This window comes from Pinus tabuliformis, chromosome 9 (genome assembly GCF_031772625.1).
Source record: "Pinus tabuliformis cultivar Carrire ecotype Pingquan chromosome 9, CPIR1, whole genome shotgun sequence".
Taxonomy (NCBI): domain Eukaryota; kingdom Viridiplantae; phylum Streptophyta; class Pinopsida; order Pinales; family Pinaceae; genus Pinus; species Pinus tabuliformis.
Window position 1 is genome coordinate 2,005,743,409 of NC_142307.1, and position 22,862 is coordinate 2,005,766,270.

Genomic DNA, 22,862 nt, shown 5'->3' on the forward strand with positions numbered 1-22,862 from the left:
CTGTACATCAATACAGCCTACAGCTCATCTGGAGACATGGTATTTGGTGGAGACATGGTATTTGGTAGCAGCGTTCAATACTTTGAGTTATTAAAGATTTGGGAACATGCTGCTACATTTTCGGAGAATGTTGGGAGACAGAGACCGTAAAAACAGAGCACATCTTTTGGTCAATTAATGAGCCATTAGCGCTTCCAAGCATCCAAGGTTAGCTAGTTTATTGCATCTTTAGTTCAGCCATCTCAGCCTAACTGAAGGAGGACAGCTGTCAAGGATCCAAGAAGAATCATGTTACGAGGAGAATGAAATTAGTGTTTTAGTTTGATTAGGATTTTGTGTAATTACAGCTCAACACTTTTGTAATTAATGAATTAGTTAAATAGCATATAGGAGTAGTTAATAGAGCCTTTGAGCTCACTCTAGAGAGGGAAGAATGTATTCCTATAAATGGATCAGATTAGGATGTAATAGGGGTTGGAGATTTATATAAAAACAGAGTTTTCATATTGGCTTATGTAAAAGACTTTGACAGTAATAGAAAGAATACTTTTTCTTCCCAAGATTCATCTTGTGTCTCAAATGCTCAGAGTATATGTGGTTTGGTTTTTATTCATCTTGTTTTATAGTTAACTAAACATGCAATCACTCTGAATTCACCTAGTGCTTAGACTTCCTGTGTATGTTTTTTGAGTTGAGGTTCTTCTTGGTAAATGTTTTGAGCATTTAGACATTATATGCCTTGGTTTCTATGATTGAGTAGCCACTTGTTTACTGCAGAAGTGTATGACTCCATGAGCCCAATGGGAGAAGCCTAATTTTTTTGTTCCAACCAGCTTAAATTTCATTTACTGTTTAAAGAGTTAGCCATCTTTTCTTGCCCTTAATGCATATCAAAAATCTGTGAGAGAGCCCTCTCAGACTAAGGAGGCTAAGCCTTAGTTAAAAGCCTGGTTTGAAATAGTTGCATGAGATCTTGCTAAGTAGCAGCCCTTAGTACCTGATTTTGTGATAACAGGGTGAATGAATACCATGGGTTGATGTCACAATACCATGGGTGAATGAATACCATGGGTGGATGTCACTTACAATACCATGGGTGGACAAATACCATGGGTGGATGCTACTTACAATACCATGGGTGGATGAATACCATGGGTTGATGCTATTATCACTCAGATTTTCCTAGAAGTTGTAAGAAGAGGAAAGGTGCCCGAGGTAACCACAAACCAACTTTTGGGTACAAAATCTAGCCAATCTGTACCTAGAGAGGGCTCTCTCTTTACGTTTTAGCTTTGTTTTATAAGGTTTTAGGCTAGTTATGAAAGCTTTGGGATTTTTATTGGATTTGGTGGTGAAATTCAATAGCAGAGGGTAGGAACTGAATATTTCAAGCCATTGGGCTAATGGAGTCAAAAGAAAATGGCTCAACTGGATTTGGTTTCTTAGCAAAGGATGGTTTCACAGGGCAAGATAGCTAAAACATGGATCAAATGATAACTTGATAGGATGGGATGGACTTAAAAGGATGAAGGGCAATTAAGAATCCTTCAGCATGTTTTAAGAGAAAATAACTTGAATGATCACCAGTAAAGAGCAACTAAGAATTCTTTAATAAATGATCAAAATGAATAAACTAGGAAACAGGAGCAATTAAGAATTCACTGTTTATGCTAGTTCAGAAGAAAACATCAAGAATAAAAATGATTGAAAATAGATTGCACTAAAGCACTTTCTGAATTAAGATTTTTCTTTTAAGTATTCAGATATGAAACATAATTGAAACATTTAAACAAGAGAACAATAACACATGAGTTATAAGTACTTATTTGTCTGATGTATTGCACATGAATCCTGTGAAAATTCCTTAGTATTAATTCTTCATCCAGCGAGCCATGAAAGATTTGTCCAACAGCACTTTATTCCAAAATAATCAGTTTTACAGCAATGTCTAAGAATCCACCCTCAATACTCCAAATGAGGGTGTATTTATACAAAAAATTTACACTAAAATATCTCATAACAAAGTGAGATATATTCTGAGATGACTAACTATTCATTACATGAAAATAGAGACAGATGGTCTCGTAGGTAGCAGATAGAAGCAAACTGATGGTTTGTTGTCCCTATTCTTGAGAATGTGCTGGAGTCAGGTCCTATAATTTGGCATCTCGCTGTCTTTGATGTAATTCTATGATGGCTGCCCTAATTTTCATCTCCTTACCGATACACTTTATCCTGCTATGATACTCTTTACCTATTTGCTGTCTGTTCATCCTCTTTACCCTCATTGACTGTAGTAAAAATCAAAATTTACCTTTTACCAAAGACAAGTTACAAAATTTCTAACATTTCTTCCCACCATTTTGGTTGTGGTATTCTGGTTTTTTGAAGCTTTCTGAGGGTTTCATTTGTTTCTGTGTATCTGAAGAATGTAGGCTGAATTGGGAACAAGTGCTTTAGTTCATGCTCGACATAGAACAGGTTCTCTAGGCTATCATAGAGAACTGTGCTTATAGGGAGTGCTTTTATTCCTGATGCACTTGTTGATGAACTTGCTTGATTGCCTGCATATTGATTCAATTTATCCACATAGTCTATATGCCTCATTAATTTGTCATTAATCACTAAAGGACTAGGTAGCCCTTTACTCTGCAAAATGGCAAATTTCTCCATAAAAGCATTAATCTTTGCCTGCATGTCATGGCATCTTCTTTCTAAATTTTTCATCAAAGTTCTTTTGGTTAATACCCTTTTGATTTCTAAAATGGTCCCTGTTCTGTCTTCAATGCCAAGTTCTTCAAGCTGGTACTTATTCTTATTATTCAAAAAATTTATGAGCCTGGTGGCTTCCTCAAGCATTTTCCCTAATTCTGCTCTTGTCCTTTGAATTTCTTCTTGGGTTTCCTTTACTAAATCAATCTGCTCAAAAATTATTTGGATGGATGGCCAAACATCATTTATTGATTGAGTGATGTTTGCCCAAAGAATTTTTCTAATATCTGCCAGAGGCTTGTCAAACGTAAGGTCCTTTTCTAATGATTTCACTTTGTTTTCTATTCCTTTAATCTCCCTTGTCTTTTCTACAACATTTATCTTTGAAAGATCATAGCTCCGTTCCAAGTTGGCATACTATTCTTTTACCTTCTTTAGCTCTGAAACTTGCAGTTTCATGTCCTCCATTGATTTTATCAGTTTCTCTGTGCTCAAATTTGTAGTACGTTCCTGTGTTGTTCCTGCTGTTGCTGTACCTATAACTACCTCTGCTGTGACTGCTGGAATATTTGGTGCCAGAGTTGTTCCAAGGGTTGAAGGGACTGCAGTTGAGACTACTGGTATCATATTGGGAGGCTGAGAGGTCGACTCTCCCTGCTTGTACTTCAATGATTTTTCTAGTTCTTGCTTTGTCTCATTCAGTTGTTCATTAAGTTTTAAAAGTAAATCCATCAGCTCTTCTTCATATTTTTGCTTTATAATCTCAGCAGTCTGTGGATGCCTTGAAGGAGGCAGCTTTAGCTGCTTCCTCAAGGCAACAATATCTTCATCTTTATTTTTGATTAAGGCTTCTGCAGCCTTCACATCTTTTGGATCATGACCTAATCCAATCACTAGTTCTTCCAAAGATTTAATCCTGTTATCTTTAGCCTACGAGGTGGCTCTCTCCAGCTGCAATTGGGTAGTTGTATTATCCATAGAATTTTATAGCCTTTGGGCCATCATGGCCTTACAGTCAATGTAGAATAAATCATCTCCCCAGTTTGTTTGTGCAACTCAATTTGGTCCAAAGGATGGATGTCCTTTGCTAAGACATCAAAATTGGTTCTGAGATAGTCTGCTGCTGATTGAGGCTATTACACTTTAGGCTTGAAATAACTCATTATCATTTTACCTTCTTTGATGTCATAGCCTAACATCAGTCTGTTTTGATTTGTGGGAGCCATTTTCAAATATTGGTTATAAACCTAGAGCCTTAATGGATCATTCTTGCTTTTATTTCTATAAATGTCTTCTTGATATCTAAAGTGTCTTTTCTTGGTGGTCTGAAAGATGATACCTCTGCACTTTGTTGTCTTTCTAGCTCTTGCCTCTGTGAACTAGTGGATGTTCCTCTCACTGGAAAAGTTTGCTGGCTATCTACTCCTTCTCTTCTCTGACTATCCGTAGTCTCTTCAATAAATTCTTCTTTTGAAAGGGGATTTAGCCTTTGGCTTTTTGCACCAGGTTGTTTTGAAGGTCCATTGGCAGGGGTGGCTATTTCCCTGTCTCTCCTTTTATTTATTTCCTCATTAATAGGAGTTTGCAATATTGGAGGTTCTCCCACATTGCCCTGAGTGTGCATTTGGGCCTGTTCCTTGGAAGTTTCAGGTTTTTTTGACATTGTAGATTGCTCTATGGCTTGAATGCTGGTCTCTAGTTCCTTGCCTTTGGATGTTCCTGTGGCTGGTGTGCTGGTTTCTTGTGAATGTTGCTGAGAGGTTCCAGCTATAGAGGTACCAATTCCTGACCTTTGTACCTGCCCAAAAGAATCCAGGTCAAGTGTTTTCTCAAGATTTCTCATAAAATTCTCAATATTGACCTGTTCAGTATCATTTTCTACTAGGGTCCCTTCCCTCCACTCATCCATGTTTGCAAATTGTTCAATCTCTGGAATCCTATGGTGAATGTATGGTGACAATCTGTTCTTCATTATTCTATCATAAATAAAGTTATTAGGGTCATATGGCCTCCAACCAAAAATTTTGTGCAACTTAAGATGATCTTCTAGAATTTTCTCTGCTTCTCTCCATGCTTCCTTATTGTTGCAGACAAAAGGGCCTAACTGATTTTTGATTCTGAGTTGAGCTTTCTTTTTGGCTTTATGAAAATGGACCAAGTCTGAATGTATCATTTGTCTGAAATATTCCAATGCAAACAGTCTCATTGGAACGTATTTTGGTAACTTGAAAGGGCAGAGCTCACACCCATATATCCTGATTTCTATATGCTTCTTGTATAGGTACCAATCACCTATTTTGTGTTGCTTGGAAAGCTGTAGGATCCTCTTAATGTCACCACTGATTCTAGGAGGGGAAATCTGTTATGAAACCAACTCAAGAAAAGATAGAAAAGATAGATCAACGCCTTAGAATTCAGCCTCTTCGAGGGGGAAACCTCCTTTACATTACATAAATGAACAATTCTTGGATGATACAAATGAAAATACCTCCTTTCTATATATAGGAGTCTAAGGGGTCATAACATAATCAAAGCCGACATAACAATAATAATGTAAGGGCACAATAATAAAAATAGTGGGCTTCTATGGGGCACAAGAGTAACAATATGGGCACTACATGGGTACATCAATATAATAAGTGGGTTGTACTAATAACAATAAGGGGTTACACTAGTAGTATAGGGGCCTAACATGCCCCTCTCCTTCAAAAAGCATTGTCCTCAACGCTTGAGTAGTTCTTGATGCTTCTGTATAAAATTCTTGTCCTCCCATGTGGAATCTTTAGCAGGTAGGTTCTTCCACTTGATGAGATACTCTGAAATTGATCGATTTCGTAGCTATCAGGTTCTTGTTTCTGTGACTACTCCAGGTTCCAATATGATTTTTCCTTCCTCTTCAATTTCTGGCAATATTGTTTGAATTGGGATCTTTTGCAACTTTTGAATAAGTGGCCATACTTCTTTGTCCTTCTTCCATTCATCCCTTGCTTCGTTTATCCAATCTAGTTGGATAATAGAAATAGCACAAAACAATGCTTCCACATCCTCATCCTTGAAGAGTCTTCCCATTCGGTAAGGTCGCCATTTTTTAAGTGCATGTAGTATTGCCAACATTTCCTTCTCATAAATAGCTTGCTTTAGATGTAGCAGTAAAAATACCCAATCACCTACATCAAAACATTTTTCACTATGATGTTGATCTACCTGTTGTTTCATTTGATTTTGCACCGAAGTGGCGTTATCCTTTAAAAGTTGGAGAACTTGTTGTTGATGCTCGATGTGATCTTTCACTGCTTGAACCTTTTTCTTCTTGATATGTCCTTCTATCTTTAGAGTTTGAGGCGTGGTAATTTCTTCCAATCCTTTACAAGATATGGTCGGATTCATTTCTTGACGCTCGATGTGATCTTTCACTTCTTGAACATTTTTCTTCTTGATATGTCCTTCTATCTTGATAGTTTGAGGAGTGGTAATTCCGACCAGTGAATTACAAGATATGGTTGGATTCATTTCTTCTTTCTTGATGTGATCTTTCACTTCTTGCACCTTTTTCTTCTTGATATGTCCTTCTATCTTGAGAGTTTGAGGAGTGGTCATTCTTGCCAATAGTTTACAAGATATGTTCTGATTCATTTCTTCTTTCTCTAGGGTCGGGTCCTGGCATATATCCTCTTCTTTTGATGTTTCTTGATCCTTTTCTTCCTCCTCTTCATACTCTATGTAAAATAATTTCTTCTCAGCAAACTTATGACCTTTAGTGCATTTGCTATCACAATTGTAACAAAGCCCTTTTTCTCTTTTTTCTTCCAATTGTTGTGGTGTAACCCTTGTAGGTTGTGGAAGGCTAGGAGAAACAACACGTCCATCTTTATAGCTTTGAGGGGTAGACTTCCTTGTTGCCATAATTTTACTTTCAAATATGTCACAAAGCCTTTTTACTCTTTCCAATTGTTGTGGTGTTGCTCTATAGAAGGTGTTCCTCTTTGTATCCTCATAATGTGCTATCATTTCCTCTGTGAGAATTGACCACGTAACAAGTTGTTTACGAGAACAAAGCCCTTTATACCACAAAAATTGATTCGGTTCTAAATATGAAGATGCAATACATACCATTTGTAACAGTGGTACACCATGTAGATCAAAATATTGCTCCATCTGAAGTATCCAATTTACCGGATCCTTGTCATCAAACTTCCTCATCTTGCTTTTTCTTGATTTTAGGACCTTGATCTTGAAATGACTATAACTCTGTACTTTTGGATATTTAAGTTCTGAAATTGCTACCTGTAGTATCCCTCTGTGTCCTCTTTCCAATGCCACCAGTCTGATCCAAATTGGATTCTCCAAGAAAGAGTTATGCACAATCTACCAATATGACTTGATTATAGATCTTTCCAGAAGAGAAAACTTGTATGAAGTGCCACGTGTCAATTTTTCGACCTTTGGCTCTGAAAAAGATATGCAAGAAACTACAGTCCGTCCTCTTTCTATACCTTCTGACGAAATTTCAATCCAATGCTCAGAGAGAAAGTTATGACGATTTTCCCCAGGTCACCTGTTTTGAATGTAATTCAGGAGTCTGCAAAAAGACCAACTTCCTCAGATCATATCTCCGCAAATATTGCGCGAAAAGCTCTGAAATTCGGACCCAAGGTTCAGCGCGATTTCTTCTCATATGGGTTTTTTTTGCGACTTCTGAAACGTTATAGAAAAAAATTTATAGCGAAAATGCCACGATGCCCTGTTTGGAGCGGCGAAACCCTAGAATCCAAAGCTCTGATACCAAATGTTATGAAACCAGCTCAAGAAAAGATAGAAAAGATAGATCAACGCCTTATAATTTAGCCTCTTCGAGGGGGAAACCTCCTTTACATTACATAAATGAACAATTCTTCGATGATACAAATGAAAAGACCTCCTTTCTATATATAGGAGTCTAAGGGGTCATAACATAATCGGAGCCGACATAACAATAATAATGTAAGGGCACAATAATAACAATAGTGGCCTTCTATGGGGCACAATAGTAACAATATGGGCACTACATGGGTACAACAATATAATAAGTGGGTTATACTAATAACAATAAGGGGTTACACTAGTAGTATAGGGGCCTAACAAAATCCCTGTCAATAAGGTGGTTGCTGGATGAAAAAATTGATCAATGAACTCATTATAGGAGTAAGGGGATTCAAGGGTGTCATGGAAGATAGAACTCCAAAAAATAACAGACCTTGGATTGCCTTTAGTATCAATTTTCATGACAGGGAAAGGGAAGTTTTCTGACTGATGATACATCATGAGATGATATATGAAGGTAGTATACTTGAAAAATACTTCATTGTCCACTCTGAAGAACTAGTCATGAATTTTATTAGCAATATAGGAGGCATAATCATACTTAATAGTAGGGGGATGTCCAGGAGTAGAAATTGACAACAACACTAGGGTTACCTCATCAACAAACTCACCAGTATTGAATCCCATAATTAAAGATATCATATCAACAATGAGTCTTCCCATGTCTGTGAAGAATGTGTGTAGATAAGGAGGTGGGCCCTCAGGCTGATGTTTCTATAACATGAAAGTCTAGCAGATGTGATTCAATTCTGACTGGGACAATTGAGTGGATTTCTCGAGTAGATATCCCATGGAAATGGGAGTGAGAGCTTGACTGGAGTGGAATTGAAACATTTCATTTATGGATTGAGCAGTTATTAGGAAGAGGATTGTTTGGCTTGGAGACATAACTGCTCTGCAGTTAGGGTCATAATTGGCCTGGCATTGATGAATTATATTAGGGAAAACATGGACTGAGGGGAGAAAATACATGGGAAGGTTAGATTCCCATAGTCCTAGGATGTCAGAGCCATTCAGATAGTTGTCTCTACTTTGGCAAAAGACTTTAAGGTGGTTTTTATCAGTGACTAAGTCTTTTATCTGGAAGTCTTTATCCGCGAGAGGCAGATAGTCTAAATCTTTATGAGGAGCATTCATGGGTGCAACAGTTAGTGCCACAGGGGTTTCCATTTCTAGTTCTTGTGGATTCAGAAAGGGAATTCAGGTTTTCAGTGGGAAATGGGCAAAACAGAGGGTCTGGGAACTTATGTGACAAAAACAAAGACTTAATTGTATCGAAATTGGGTCTCTTTTGTCAAATTACGGTGGAAAATGAGAACTTGCAGGGTTTTTTTGGGATTTTGTATAAATACCTATGTTTGGGAAATGAACAGTGAAGCAATAGGTGCTGATAGTGGCTAATAGGCTCTGGGCTGCGTCGGCTGCAAGTCTTTTAGCAAGTTGACGGTTCAACACCTCGGGCAGCTAACCTCAACGTTTTTGCATGGGAGCGCAGGTATACAGTACAATGTGATGAAAATGAAATTGGTTTGTTTTATTAACAAAGTCAAGGTTGGCGGGGGTTTTTGGTTTTTGGGTGGGTGACGTCAGCGGGGAGTGAAGTGATGTTTTGTCGCATGCGGGAAAGCAGTGAGCGGTTTCATATCACACTGCTTTTGGGGATGGGTAGTAATGGGCCTTGGACCAGCGATTCCACAGATTGCTTGATGCGTGGCGGAGGCACTGTGTGGAAGCCGCTTGGTGATCGCGCGCTAACGCATGGTCACCAAGGGGTGCGCGATATCGTTAATAGTCGTCGGATGTGGGAGGTGTGATTGGATGGATGACGAGTGGCGCGATGGGATGGAGTTTAAAAATGGTGGGCCCAACACATTTAAGGTTTAATTAATTGTATCGAGGGTGATATGATAGGTCAAGGGGGTTCTTAATTAGCCGTGAGGGTTAATTAATCCCTTTTTTATGCAGCGGGGGGACTAGGCTGTTAACTAGTTACGGGTTAACTAGTTAATCCTACTTAAAATGTATTTATGGTTATAATTTAACCAAAGGGGCGGGATATATAGTATTTTCAGGGTTTTTAATAGTTTAAATAATATGGGAAAGGGTGAAATTGTGCAGGAATTATATAAAATAAGTTAATAATTAATATGGTAATGTAATGAAAAGCGCCAAGTAAAAACATTAGAATTGTGTATTTAACTTAGGCTTAAGTGAGAAAAGGGTTTTTATGGGATATTATGTAATTTTCCTACGTAAAATAGGATTTTACTTAGGAAAAGACTTATGAAAGTGAATGAATGACTTATGATTGGTTTTAAGTACCTAGGACTTTTAAATTATTGGGCCAAGAGTCCGGTCCCTCCAGAAGTTAGAGAAATGCTCTGAGCCCCTCCAATTTAGCAAATGCCTTAGTCCTTAGGGGAAATTAGGGAATAATTAGGGAAAATGAGAAGGGGAGTTAAACATTCTGACTTTGCTTTACTTGAGATGCTTTCAATGTATTGTTTGCCTTGGCCTTGTGAAGAAAGTGAAAGATTAACACATTTAGAGACATTAATCATCACATATAATTCTACAACATCAACTACCTACCCTACCTACTTTAACCTAGCATTTTTTCTTCTTTATTAGGGTGCACTTAGACTGGCAAACCTTTATCAAATCTTCCGTTTCTTTTACATGGCAAAGCCTATCTAAGTCTGCACTTACTACATCGAAGGGCTTAGATTAAACTGTTGAGCTTCTTTCATTTACTCTACCTATCTACTTATCTGCCAAGATTACACTATTTGGTCAGATATTTATTCTCTATTTCTACAACATAAAATTGAAAATGAATTAGCCAAATTTAAACAGTTTGACTATTCATGAATTGTGGCATAAGTGACAAGTTGCACACAATTGTTTATTACACAAAAATGAAAAAGTAGTGGCATTTAGACTTGCACACTTTCCTAGTCTATTTTTGTTTGAGGTTCATTTTCTTTCATTTTTTGACCATCTTTATTCTTTTTACCCTTTGATTTTTCTTTTAGGGTATACCCTCTTTACATTTTTTAAATTTTTTGATTTTTTGAAAATATGGAAAACCTTTGCAACAAGAAAAGTTATGAACATATTACATAGCTCATCAAGTCAATCATGACATATGACACCTATTGGTATACGGGCCTAACAGTGGCTCCACTTGGGGATGGCTTTCCCTGGTGGAAAGTCAAGAACAGTAGATAAGATGGCCTCTAAACGACTTTGACTGTATTTTGCAATCTTATTTTTCCTATTTCTTTATTATATGTATGAAAATGGTACTTCTGAAGCTTATGGCCTTCTCTTCAGGCATCAACTTCAAAAATCACTCTCCAATCAAAACTGTGACATTACAAAGGATATAGTATGTACATGTTAATAATCATGATAAGTCCTAATAAGTAGGATCAAAGTAATGTTTTAACATTCGACCATTGATTGGTCCTTCTTCTGCTTCATTGCCATCCAATTTTTTTAGAAAATATATGTTGTTTCCTTGTAAGGCATGGATAATGTATGGTCCTTTCCATAAGAAGTCAAACTTCCCATGTTTCCCCTTATATTCTCTTCTGTAATCCCATCTTAGCACTTTATCTCCAAGGTGGAAATCTTCTACCTTGGTTCTTTTGTCAAATATCTTCTTGAGCTTTTCTTGCCATATGTGGGATCTTTGGTACACCTCCTCTCTGGTCTGCTATAAATTGATGGTCTGATTTATTCTCCTTTGGATATCATTAGGTTCCACTTGAGCCTATTGAAATAATTTCATAACAGGAACTCCTAATGATGAAGGAAATGCAGCCTCCATACCATAAACTAACTCATAGGGACTGATGCAAATATATTTTTTGGTTGTCAACCTGTCTACCCATAGTGCATTTATTAGTTTCTTATGCCAAGTCTTTTTATTTTCTTCCAACAGTTTTTTAATGATGTTAATGAGACATTTGTTGGAAGATTTGGCTAAACCATTCCCTTGTGGATAATAGGCTATGGAATGGCCTAGGGTAATGTGGTACTTGTTGCAGAAACTGATCATCTTTCTTGATTTGAAAGCTGCAGCATTATCAGTTATGATTTTAGTAGGGCAGCCAAATCTGGACAATATGTTGGTTTCTAGGAAACCTATGATTACAGTGTCATTGGCCTGTCTGGAGGGGATAGCCTCTATCCATTTGGTAAAATAATCAGTAGCAGTGAGAATCCATTTATGCTGGCCAGAGGAGGGAGGATGGATTTCTCCAATGAAGTCAAGACCCCATTATTGGAAGGGCTTTTTAGTAGAGATTGGTTTCAGGGGTAAAGGTAATAGTTTTCTCTTGCCCTCAAAAATTTGGCATTTATGGCATGAAGTGACAAATTTCTTCACATCAACAAACAAGGTTGGCCAGTAGAAACCAGCCCTTAAGATCTTATCTGCAGTTGATTTCTAGTAGAGGTGTCCACCACAATCTCCTGCATGAAATTCTTGGAGAACCTTGTCATCTTCATCTTTTAACAAACAATTTAATAAGATTCCTTCATGATTCTTCCAAAAAAGAGCATTATCTAAAATACAAAACTTTAAAGCTTTCATCTTTAAAAACCTATTTTTTGTTCTAGATAACCCTAGAGGAGCCTGCAGGTTTTGTAACACATAAATTATATCAGCATACCAAGGTGAATCTAAAAAGGCTTGGCTGATTTGTGGAGTCGCCATCTCCTGTTCGTCATCCAATTCACTTATGTCCAGGGCTTAACAGTTTGTTTCTGCCATGAGTTTTGCCAATCTTTGTCCTTTTATCAGTTTTGTAGGTTTTATTTCAATATCATATTCTAAAATGGTAGCAATCCATTTACCTCTTTTGCCCTCAATTCCATCCTGAGTCAGGATATCCTTAACAATAGCATTTGGTACATAGGCTATCACATGAGAATATAATATGTAAACTCTAAAATCTTTAATTGCTTTAACAAGTGCAAAAGCTTGTTTTTCCATGATTTTGTATTTCAGTGATGCATCTCTTAGTGCTTTACTAAAAAAGGGTCTAGGTTTTTCACATCCTTGGTCATCCTTTTGTAGTAAAACAACTGCTATAGTGTGCTCTGAGGCAAAAGAAAAAATTATGAAATCTCTATCAAATTGGGGACTTGTAACGACCGGCGTTCTGGTTAAAGCCATTTTAATTTCTTCAAATGCTTGTTAGGCTTCTGCTGTCCATTTTATACTTGAATCCTTTCTTAATTTGTTATTAAGTAACCTAATTAGTTCTACTAAATTAGATATGAATCTTCTCAAAAAGTTTATCTTTCCTAAGAAAGCTTGAAGTTCTTTGATACTTCTAGGATGAGGTATTTGTAAAATTGCATCTATTCTGGCAGGGTCAATTCGAATGCCATCCTTTGAAATGATGTGACCTAAGAGCTTACCTTCTTCCAAGCCAAACAAGGATTTCTTAGGATTTAAAGAGATACCATATTTTCTGCATTTGAGAAATACTTGTCTGAGATGATCCAAATGCTGCTTATCTGACTTAGAAAAAACAGTTAGGTCATCCAGATATATGACAAGAAAATCATGAATTTCTTTAGCAAATGCAATATCCATTGCTCTCTGGAAAGTAGCTCCTGCATTTTTAAGTCCAAATGGCATTTTGATATACATAAATGTACCCCATGGTGTGGTAAAGGAAGTTTTTTCTTGATCATCAGGGTGAACTAGAATCTGGTTATACCCTGAAAATCCATCTAACAAAGAAATTCTTGAAGAACCTACTACCCTTTGCAAAATATGGTCCATCTTGGGTAAAGGGTAATTATCTTTCAAAGAAACCTTGTTCACATTTCTCAAATCTACACATAATCTGATTTCCCCTGTTTTCTTCCTAGTAGGTACTAAATTTGATACCCATTCAGAAAATCTTATAGGTGCAATTATCTCTGCCTCATACATACGTTTAATTTCTTTTTCAATCAATGGTAGTAATACAGGGTTGATTCTTCTGAGTTTTTGGTCTTCCTTCAAAGGTATTGTATGCTGAATTATTGAGGTATCATATGATTTCAAATCCTCATAACTCCAGGCAAAAATATACTGGAATTCTCTCATCGGTTAAACATATTTTATCCTCTGATCATGTGGTAAAGACTTTGATAGTTTGATCATCTTTGGATTATCTTCTATCCCTAAGTTATGTTCCTCAATATATGCCTTCAATGGTTCCATCTTTGGTTTCTTGGGAATGTCATTGGAATCAAAGAGGTCCTCTAGAGGGGTTAATCCCTTAGGCAGATGATTGTCTTTTAAATCAATGACCTATGTTTCTTCTTCATTTATCTCATCAAGATCCATCTATTTTAGGTCTAGAACTTCTTTCTTGGTGAAAGTTGTGGGATGAAGCATTTGAATTGAAATCTCTTCAAAAATGTTGGCATCTACATCACCTATTTTTGTATCCATATCTATATGACTATGAGAAAATTCTCGGTCTAAAGTCAGAAAATTATTAATCTGTTGATCACTTTCGAAAACTTGTCAGTTCTTCAAATTGTCAGGGATGGCTAGCCTGTGCCTAATTTCAGCAGTGAACTGGTGATTAAGTTCGAAAGGTAATTTACAGGTGCTGGCAAACATGGCCAGACTGTGAGCATGTAAGTTGTGCTTCCTAGGTACTACAGCAAGTTTAGTTTCCAAAAAAGTATTAAGTATCTCTATAACTGTTCCTCTGTAGTATCCTAATATATGATCCCTAGTTGAATACTTCCCATTGATTTGTTTTATGATTAACTCTGAATCTCCTATGATGGAAACCCTAATTACTCCTAATCTTTTTACAAGTTTAAGTTCTAGCAAAAGAGCTTCATATTTTGCCATGTTATTGGTGCACTTGAAATTTAGTCTGTAGGCATGGCCTTCAGCATGGTCATTTTCTAAGTTATGCACCCAAATTCCTGCTCCTGCCCCTAATTTATTAACTGAACCATCAAATTCTAAGTGCCACAGAATCTCATGGACATAATCAGTGTCAGGAGTGGTGGGAATTTGTTTAGCAGGGGGATTTAGTTTGTTGTTTTCATCTAGTTTTTCTTTGTTGTCCAAATCATCATTGGTATCTGAGATTTCCTGAATCAGAACACTTGTTTTTCCTTTTGTAATTTCTTTTGGTTCTGCTACTAAAACTTGTTCATTGTTGGCAGGATTGGTTTCGGCATTGTACAAAATGAATGAATCCATATCAGAGTGTACTGAGTAGATAGGAAAATTTTGTGGTTTTTCATGACTACTTACCACATATTTCATTGAAGTCTCTCTGTATACCTTCTTAGGTTGGCCGAAAACAGAAATAATAGCATAAGACATGTCCAATTGAAGTGATCCTTGAAGCTTGGCACCCCAGAACCTGGATAATAACATTCCATATTTTGGAGGTATATCTGCTACTACTATATCCATCAAGATTGTTTTGGCAGGGTATTGAACTAAAGAAACACACAAGTCTTTTATTAAAGCTAAACATCTCACTTGACTTGAATCAAAAGAAAAGAGATATTTATATGGTCTAGCGATATCAAGATCTAATTTCTCCATTACTAACTTGGGCATTAGGTTGTGATATGCCCTAGAATCAAACATAGCATTGTGAAGGATTTTATCATTAATATTCAAGCTCACATAGAAGGGAGGAACACTTCCTTCTAAATGTTTCCCATTTACTTCAAGACCAAAGATTAATTCTAGTTGGTCATCAAAAACATTTACAGAATCTTCAGTCCCAGTGATGTTCAATGATCTGTTGATTTGGCTTCGGTAGGCATCATGTTTGGCTAATTTTGACAATGGAACAGCAATCTTTAGCTTGCCTACTTCAGTTTCCAGATTGAAAGGTTTTTCTGTTTGGGCTTTGGTGTTTCGAACAGTGGGATTCTCTTTGCTTTCTATATTTTCTGTGTTTTTCTCCTTTTTAGGAGTAGGGTTATGATTAGCTGTTTCTTCTAAATCAACTTCTGGGGGTTCTTCCACATTTCCTTTGGGAGGAGGAGGAGTGGAAGAATGTCTGTTATTTTGTTGATTGTCAGAAACATCTTCAATTATAGGGTTAGATGGGTTATTATTTGATCTAGACAAAATTTGTACATGTGGAGGGACTACTTTACCTTTGATAGGTTGTTTTGGAGCTTTCTGTTTGTTGTTTTCAGGAACATCAATTCTTCTACTCCTTAAATTATACTGCTTGTGCACTTCATAGATAGCTGTGTCATATCCCTCCCTGAAGTCAAACGATTCTCCTGACTGAGTTTGAAATTGTTTGAGAATGTGGGCCTCTTGATCATCTTGAGTTAAGAAGACTTCTCCTTCATTGTTAAGTCCCATTAGATTTATCTGAGTGTCTTCTGGTGGATCTTCAGAGCTGGAAGTTTCTACATAATTTTCCTGGAAAGGAGGTCTAATGTTTTGATCTGGGCCAGTCTTTCCAGGGTTCTGGTTTTGGTTTTTTCGGAAATTTGGATTCCTCCCTGTGTTGGATGGCTATCCATCCCAAGGAGATTTTCTTTCTATTGTTTCCACTTTATCTCCCAATATTTCTATCCCTTTGATTATAGCATCCAGTTTCTATTCAACAGGTGAAGCTTCTTCTTTCAATGGTATCCTTCTTTCACTCCTAACCTTGGCACGTTTAGACATCAAGTTAGCTTCCACACTGACAGCTATACTTTGCATTTCTTCCAAAGTTCTAGGGGCTCTTTCCCTTAGCTGAAAATCCATATCCGAATCAAATCCATCTGGGAATTTGATTAGGGCCAAATCAGGTGGGGGTCTGAGGTTTTGAGGAATGGCATTGTAAACAGCATTGAACCTAGTGTAGTAATCTTGCATAGTTTCTTGGGTTCCTCTCTTGGATAAGATCTGCAGAGGATCTTTCTTTTTCTCCCAACAATTCAAGAATTGTGTATAAAGGGTTTCTAGGCTATCTATGTTGTTTGCTCTTAGAGCCCTAAACCAGGTTCTAACTTCACCAGTTAGACTTTGAACAAATATCCTCATTCTTACATCATCAATATCAATCTCATATATTTCAAAGTAGTCAGTCATTTTTTTGGTATGTTGTTGAGCTGTGTAGGTACCAGAACCATCAAAAGGAGTGATTTTACTTTGGTAGTCTTGAGGCATGGCACCTAAATTGGCTGGTAAAACCAGAGGGGTATACCTGTTTGCCATGGCTGGAGGTAATGATGAAACAACAGATGGGGTAGGGGTAACAATGGGAATGTGAGTTGTGGATGGAGGGGTAGAAGGAGGGGTCTGTGGTGGAGTGGTTTGGGGTTGAGATGTGTGAGGGAAAGGTGAGGAACTTGCAGAAGCAGTAGTGATTGTAGAGGGATCAGGTGTTCTTTCATAAGTAAGCTCAGATTGTATTGAACTTTGTAAATGTCTGTCAATTGAGGAACTAACAGCTTCAAATTGTAACTCTTCAATAAATACTGGGTCTGGAACCAAGCGGACCAATTCAGAGTCAGAAAATGTTACAAACAAAGAGGTCTCAAATTGTTCATCAAAGGGTTCATCCTCAAGATAAATCCACTTGACAGGACAAGACCTTGATCTGTAGATAGGCCGAGAACTAGCAATACTTTATTGTCTTTCCTGTCTCCTAAGAATTCTGGGAATCAGATTGGGGTTCTCAAACATAGGTGGTGGATTTGGATCAGGGTTTGATCTAGTGTAACCAGTTCTTTCTAAAGCCAGATTTATTGGTTTTGATTTTCTGAATTGATATCAACAACAACTTCTGTGATTTCTTTAAGATGTTTCAGATTTTAATTTTAAACATTCCTAAAGATTTGTTTGACTAAGGAACTGGTTTATGTTCAGTTCATAAACTAGACCAGAGATAGACTAAAACAACATTCATCTACTTATGCTCTTGCAAAGAAAGAGCAGTTTGAAGGCTACCTGGCTAACTTTAGGCTCCATCTATAGTTTATAAAGTAAACAATAATAACAACAAATTTTTTTCCCCAGCGGAGTCGCCACTATGTTATCACTCGGATTTTCCTAGAAGTTGTAAGAAGAGGAAAGGTGTCCGAGGTAACCACAAACCAACTTTTGGGTACAAAATCTATCCAATCTGTACCTAGAGAGGGCTCTCTCTTTAAGTTTTAGCTTTGTTTTATAGGGTTTTAGGCTAGTTATGAAAGATTTGGGATTTTGATTGGATTTGGTGGTGAAATTCAATAGCAGAGGGTAGGAACTGAATATTTCAGGCCATTGGGTTAATGGAGTCAAGAGAAAATGGCTCAGCTGGATTTGGTTTCTCAGAAAAGGATGGTTTCACAGGGCAAGATAGCTAAAACAGGGATCAAATGATAACTTGATAGGATGGGATGGACTTAAAAGGATGAAGGGAAATTAAGAATCCTTCAGCATGTTTTAAGAGAAAATAACTTGAATGATCACCAGTAAAGAGCAACTAAGAATTCTTTAATAAATGATCAAAATGAATAAACTAGGAAATAGGAGCAATTAAGAATTCACTATTTATGCTAGTTCAGAAGAAAACATCAAGAATAAAAACGATTGAAAACAGATTGCACTGAAGCACTTTTTGAATTAAGATTTTTTGTTTAAGTATTCAGATATGAAACATAATTGAAATATTTAAACAAGAGAACAGTAACACATGAGTTATAAATACTTATTTGTCCGATGTATTGCACATGAATCCTGTGAAAAGTCCTTAGTATTAATTCTTCATCCAGCCAACTATGAAAGATTTGGCCAACAACATTTTATTCCAAAATAATCAGTTTTATAGCCATGTCTAAGAATCCACCCTCAATACTCCGAATGAGGATGTATTTATACAAAAAATTTACACTAAAATATCTCATAACAAAGTGAGATATATTCTGAGATGACTAACTATTCATTACATGAAAATAGAGACATATGGTCTCATAGGTAGCAGATAGAAGAAAACTAATGGTTTGTTGTCCCTATTCTTGAGAATGTACTGGAGTCAGGTCCTATAATTTGGCATCTCGTTGTCTTTGATATAATTCTATGCTGGCTGCCCTGCTTTTCATCTTCTTACTGATACACTTTATCCTGCTCTAATACTCTTTACCTGTTTGCTCTTTGTTCATCCTCTTTACCCTCATTGACTGTAGTAAAAATCAAAATTTACCTTTTACCAAAGACAAGTTACAAAATTTCTAACATTTCTACCCACCATTTTGGCTGTGGTATTCTGGTTTTTTGAAGCTTTCTGAGGGTTTCATCTGTTTCTGTGTATCTGAAGAATGTAGGCTGAATTGGGAATAAGTGCTTTAGTTCATGCTCGACATAGAACAGGTTCTCTAGGCTGTCATAGAGAACTCTGCCTGTAGGGAGTGCTTTTATTCCTGATGCACTTGTTGATGAACTTGCTTGATTTCCTGCATATTGATTCAATTTATCCACATAGTCTATATGCCTCATTAATTTGTCATTAATCACTAAAGGACTAGGTAGCCCTTTACTCTGCAAAATAGCAAATTTCTCCATAAAAGCATTAATCTCTGCCTGCATGTCATGGCATCTTCTTTCTAAATTTTGCATCAAAGTTCTTTTGGTTAATACCCTTTTGATTTCTAAAATGGTCCCTGTTCTGTCTTCAATGCCAAGTTCTTCAAGCTGGTACTTATTCTTATTATTCAAAAAATTTATGAGCCTGGTGGCTTCCTCAGGCATTTTCCCTATTTCTGTTCTTGTCCTTTGAATTTCTTCTTGGGCTGCCTTTACTAAATCAATCTACTAAAAAATTATTTGTATGTATGGCCAAACATCATTTATTGATTGAGTGATGTTTGTCCAAAGAATTTTTCTAATATCTGCCAGAGGCTTGTCAAACATAAGGTCCTTTCCTAATGATTTCACTTTGTTTTCTAATCCTTTAATCTCCCTTGTCTTTTCTACAACATTTATATTTGAAAGATCATAGCTCCGTTACAAATTGGCATGCTGTTCTTTTACCTTTTTTAGCTCTGAAACTTGCAGTTTCATGTCCTCCATTGATTTTATCAGTTCCTCTGTGCTCAAATTTGTAGTACTTTCCTATGTTGTTCCTACTGTTGCTGTACCTGTAACTACCTCTGCTGTGACTGCTGGAATGTTTGGCACCAGAGCTGTTCCAAGGGTTGAAGGGACTGCAGTTGAGACTACTGGTATCACATTGGGAGGCTGAGAGGTCAACTCTCTCTGCTTTTCCTTCAATGAGTTTTCTAGTTCTTGGTCTGTCTCATTCAGTTGTTCATTAAGTTTTAAAAGTAAATCCATTAGCTCTTCTTCATATTTTTGCTTTATAATCTAAGCAGTCTGTGGATGCCTTGAAGGGGGCAGCTTTAGCTGCTTCCTCAAGGCAACAATATCTTCATCTTTCTTTTTTATTAAGGCTTCTATAGCCTTCACATCTATTGGATCATGACCTAATCCAATCACTAATTCTTCCAAAGATTTAATCGTGTTATCTTTAACCTGCAAGGAGGCTCTCTCCAGCTGCAATTGGGCAGTTGTATTATCCAAAGAATTTTGCAGCCTTTGGGCCATCATGGCCTTACCAATCAATGTAGAATAAATCATCTCCCCAGTTTTTTTGTGCAACTCAATTTGGTCCAAAGGATGGATGTCCTTTGCTAAGATCTCAAAATTGGTTCTGAGATAGTCTGCTGCTGATTGAGGCTGTTGCACTTTAGGCTTGAAATAACTCATTATCATTTTACCTTCTTTGATGTCATAGGCTGACATCAGTCTGTTTTGATTTGTGGGAGCCATTTTCAAATATTGGTTATAAACCTAGAGCCTTAATGGATCATTTCTGGCTTTTATTTCTATAAATTTCTTCTTCATATCTAAAGTGTCTTTTCTTGGTGGTCTGAAAGATGATACCTCTGCACTTTGTTGTCTCTCTAGCTCTTGCCTCTGTGAACTAGTGGATGTTTCTCTCACTGGAAAAGTTGGTTGGCTATCTACTCCTTCTCTTCTCTGACTATCCATAGTCTCTTCAACAAATTATTCTTCTCAAAGGGGATTTAGGATTTTCCTTTTTGCACCAGGCTATTCTGAAGGTCCACTGGTAGGGGTGGTTATTTCCCTGTCTCTCTTTTTATTTCTTTCCTCATTAAGAGGAGTTTGCAAGATTGGAGGCTCTCCCACATTGCCATGAGTGGGAGGAGTGTGCATTTGGGCCTGTTCCTTAGAAGTTTCAGGCTGTTTTGACATAGTAGGTTGCTCTGTGGCTTGAATACTGGTCTCTAGTTCCTTGCCTTTGGATGTTCCTGTGGCTGGTGTGCTGGTTTCCTGTGAATGTTGCTGAGAGGTTCAAGCTGTAGAGGAACCAATCCCTGACCTTTGTACCTGCCCAAAAGAATCTAGGTCAAGTGTTTTCTCAAGATCTCTTATAACATTCTCAATATTGACCTGTTCACTATCATTTTCTACTAGGGTCCCTTCCCTCCACTCATCCATGTTTGCAAATTGTTCAATCTCTAGAATCCTATGGTGAATGTATGGTGACAATCTGTTCTTCATTCTTCTATCACAGATAAAGCTATTAGGGTCATATGGCCTCCAACCAAAACTTTTGTGCAACTTAAGATGATCTTCTAGAATTTTCTCTGCTTCTCTCCATGCTTCCCTATCGTTGCAGACAAAAGGGCCTAACTGATTTTTGATTCTGAGTTGAGCTTTCTTTTTGGCTTTATGAAAATGGACCAAGTCTGAATGTATCATTTGTCTGAAATATTCCAATGCAAACAGTCTCATTGGAACATATTTTGGTAACTTGAAAGGGCAGAGCTCACACCCATATATCCTGATTTCTGTATGGTTCTTGTATAGGTACCAATCACCTATTTTGTACTGCTTGGAAAGTTGTAGGATCCTCTTAATGTCACCACTGATTCTGGGAGGGGAAATCCCTATCAATAAGGTGGTTTCTGGATGAACAATTTGATCAATGAACTCATTATAGGAGTAAGGGGATTCAAGGGTGTAATGGAAGATAGAACTCCAAAAAATAACAGACCTTAGATTGCCTTTAGTATCAAGTTTCACGACAGGGAAAAGGAAGTTTTTTGACTGATGATATAGCATGAGATGATATATGAAGGTAGTATACTTGCAAACCCCTTCATTGTCTAGTCTCAAGAACTAGTCATGAATTTTATTAGCAATATAGGAGGCATAATCATACTTAACCGTAGGGCGCTGTCCAGGAGTAGAAATTGACAACAACACTAGGGTTACCTCATTAACAAACTCACTAATAATGAATCCCATAATTAAAGATATCATATCTACAATGAGTCTTCCCATGTCTGTGAAGAAAGTGTGCAGATAAGACGGTGGGCCCTTAGGCTGATGTTTCTGTAACATGAAAGTCTGGCAGATGCGATTCAGTTTTGACTGGGACAATTGAGTGGATTTCTCAAGTAGATATCCCATGGAAATGGGAGTGAGAGCTTGACTGGAGTGGAATTGCAACATTTCATTGATGGATTGAGCAGTTATTGGGAAGAGGATTGTTTGGCTTGGAGACATAACTGCTCTGCGGTTAGGGTCATAATTGGCCTGGCATTGATGAATTATATCAGGGAAAACATGGACTGAGGGGAGAAAATACATGGGAAGGTTAGATTCCCATAGTCCTAGGATGTCAGAGCCATTCAGGTAGTTGTCTCTACTTTGGCAAAAGACTTTAAGGTGGTTTTTATCAGTGACTAAGTTTTTTATCTGGAAGTCTTTATCCACAAGAGGCAGATAGTCTAAATCTTTATGAGGAGCATTCATGGGTGCCATAGTCAACGCCACAGGGGTTTCCATTTCTAGTTCTTGTGGATTCAGAAATGGAATTCAGGCTTTCTATTGGAAATGGGCAAAACAGAGGGTCTAGGAACTTATGTGCCAAAAACAAAGACTTAATTGTACCGAAATTGGGTCTTTTCTGTCAAATTACAGTGGAAAATGAGAACTTGCAGGGTTTTGTTGGGAATTTGGATAAATACCTATGTTCAGGGAATGAACAGTGAAGCAACAGGTGCTGATAGTGGCTAATAGGCTCTGAGCTTCATTGGCTGCAAGTCTTTTAGCAAGTTGGCGGTTGAAAACCTTGGGTAGTTGACCTCAACATTTTTTGCATGGGAGCATAGGTATACAGTACAATGTGACGAAAATGACATTGGTTTGTTTTATTAACAAAGTCAAGGTTGGCGGGGGCTTTTGGTTTTCGGGCGGGTGACGTCAGCAG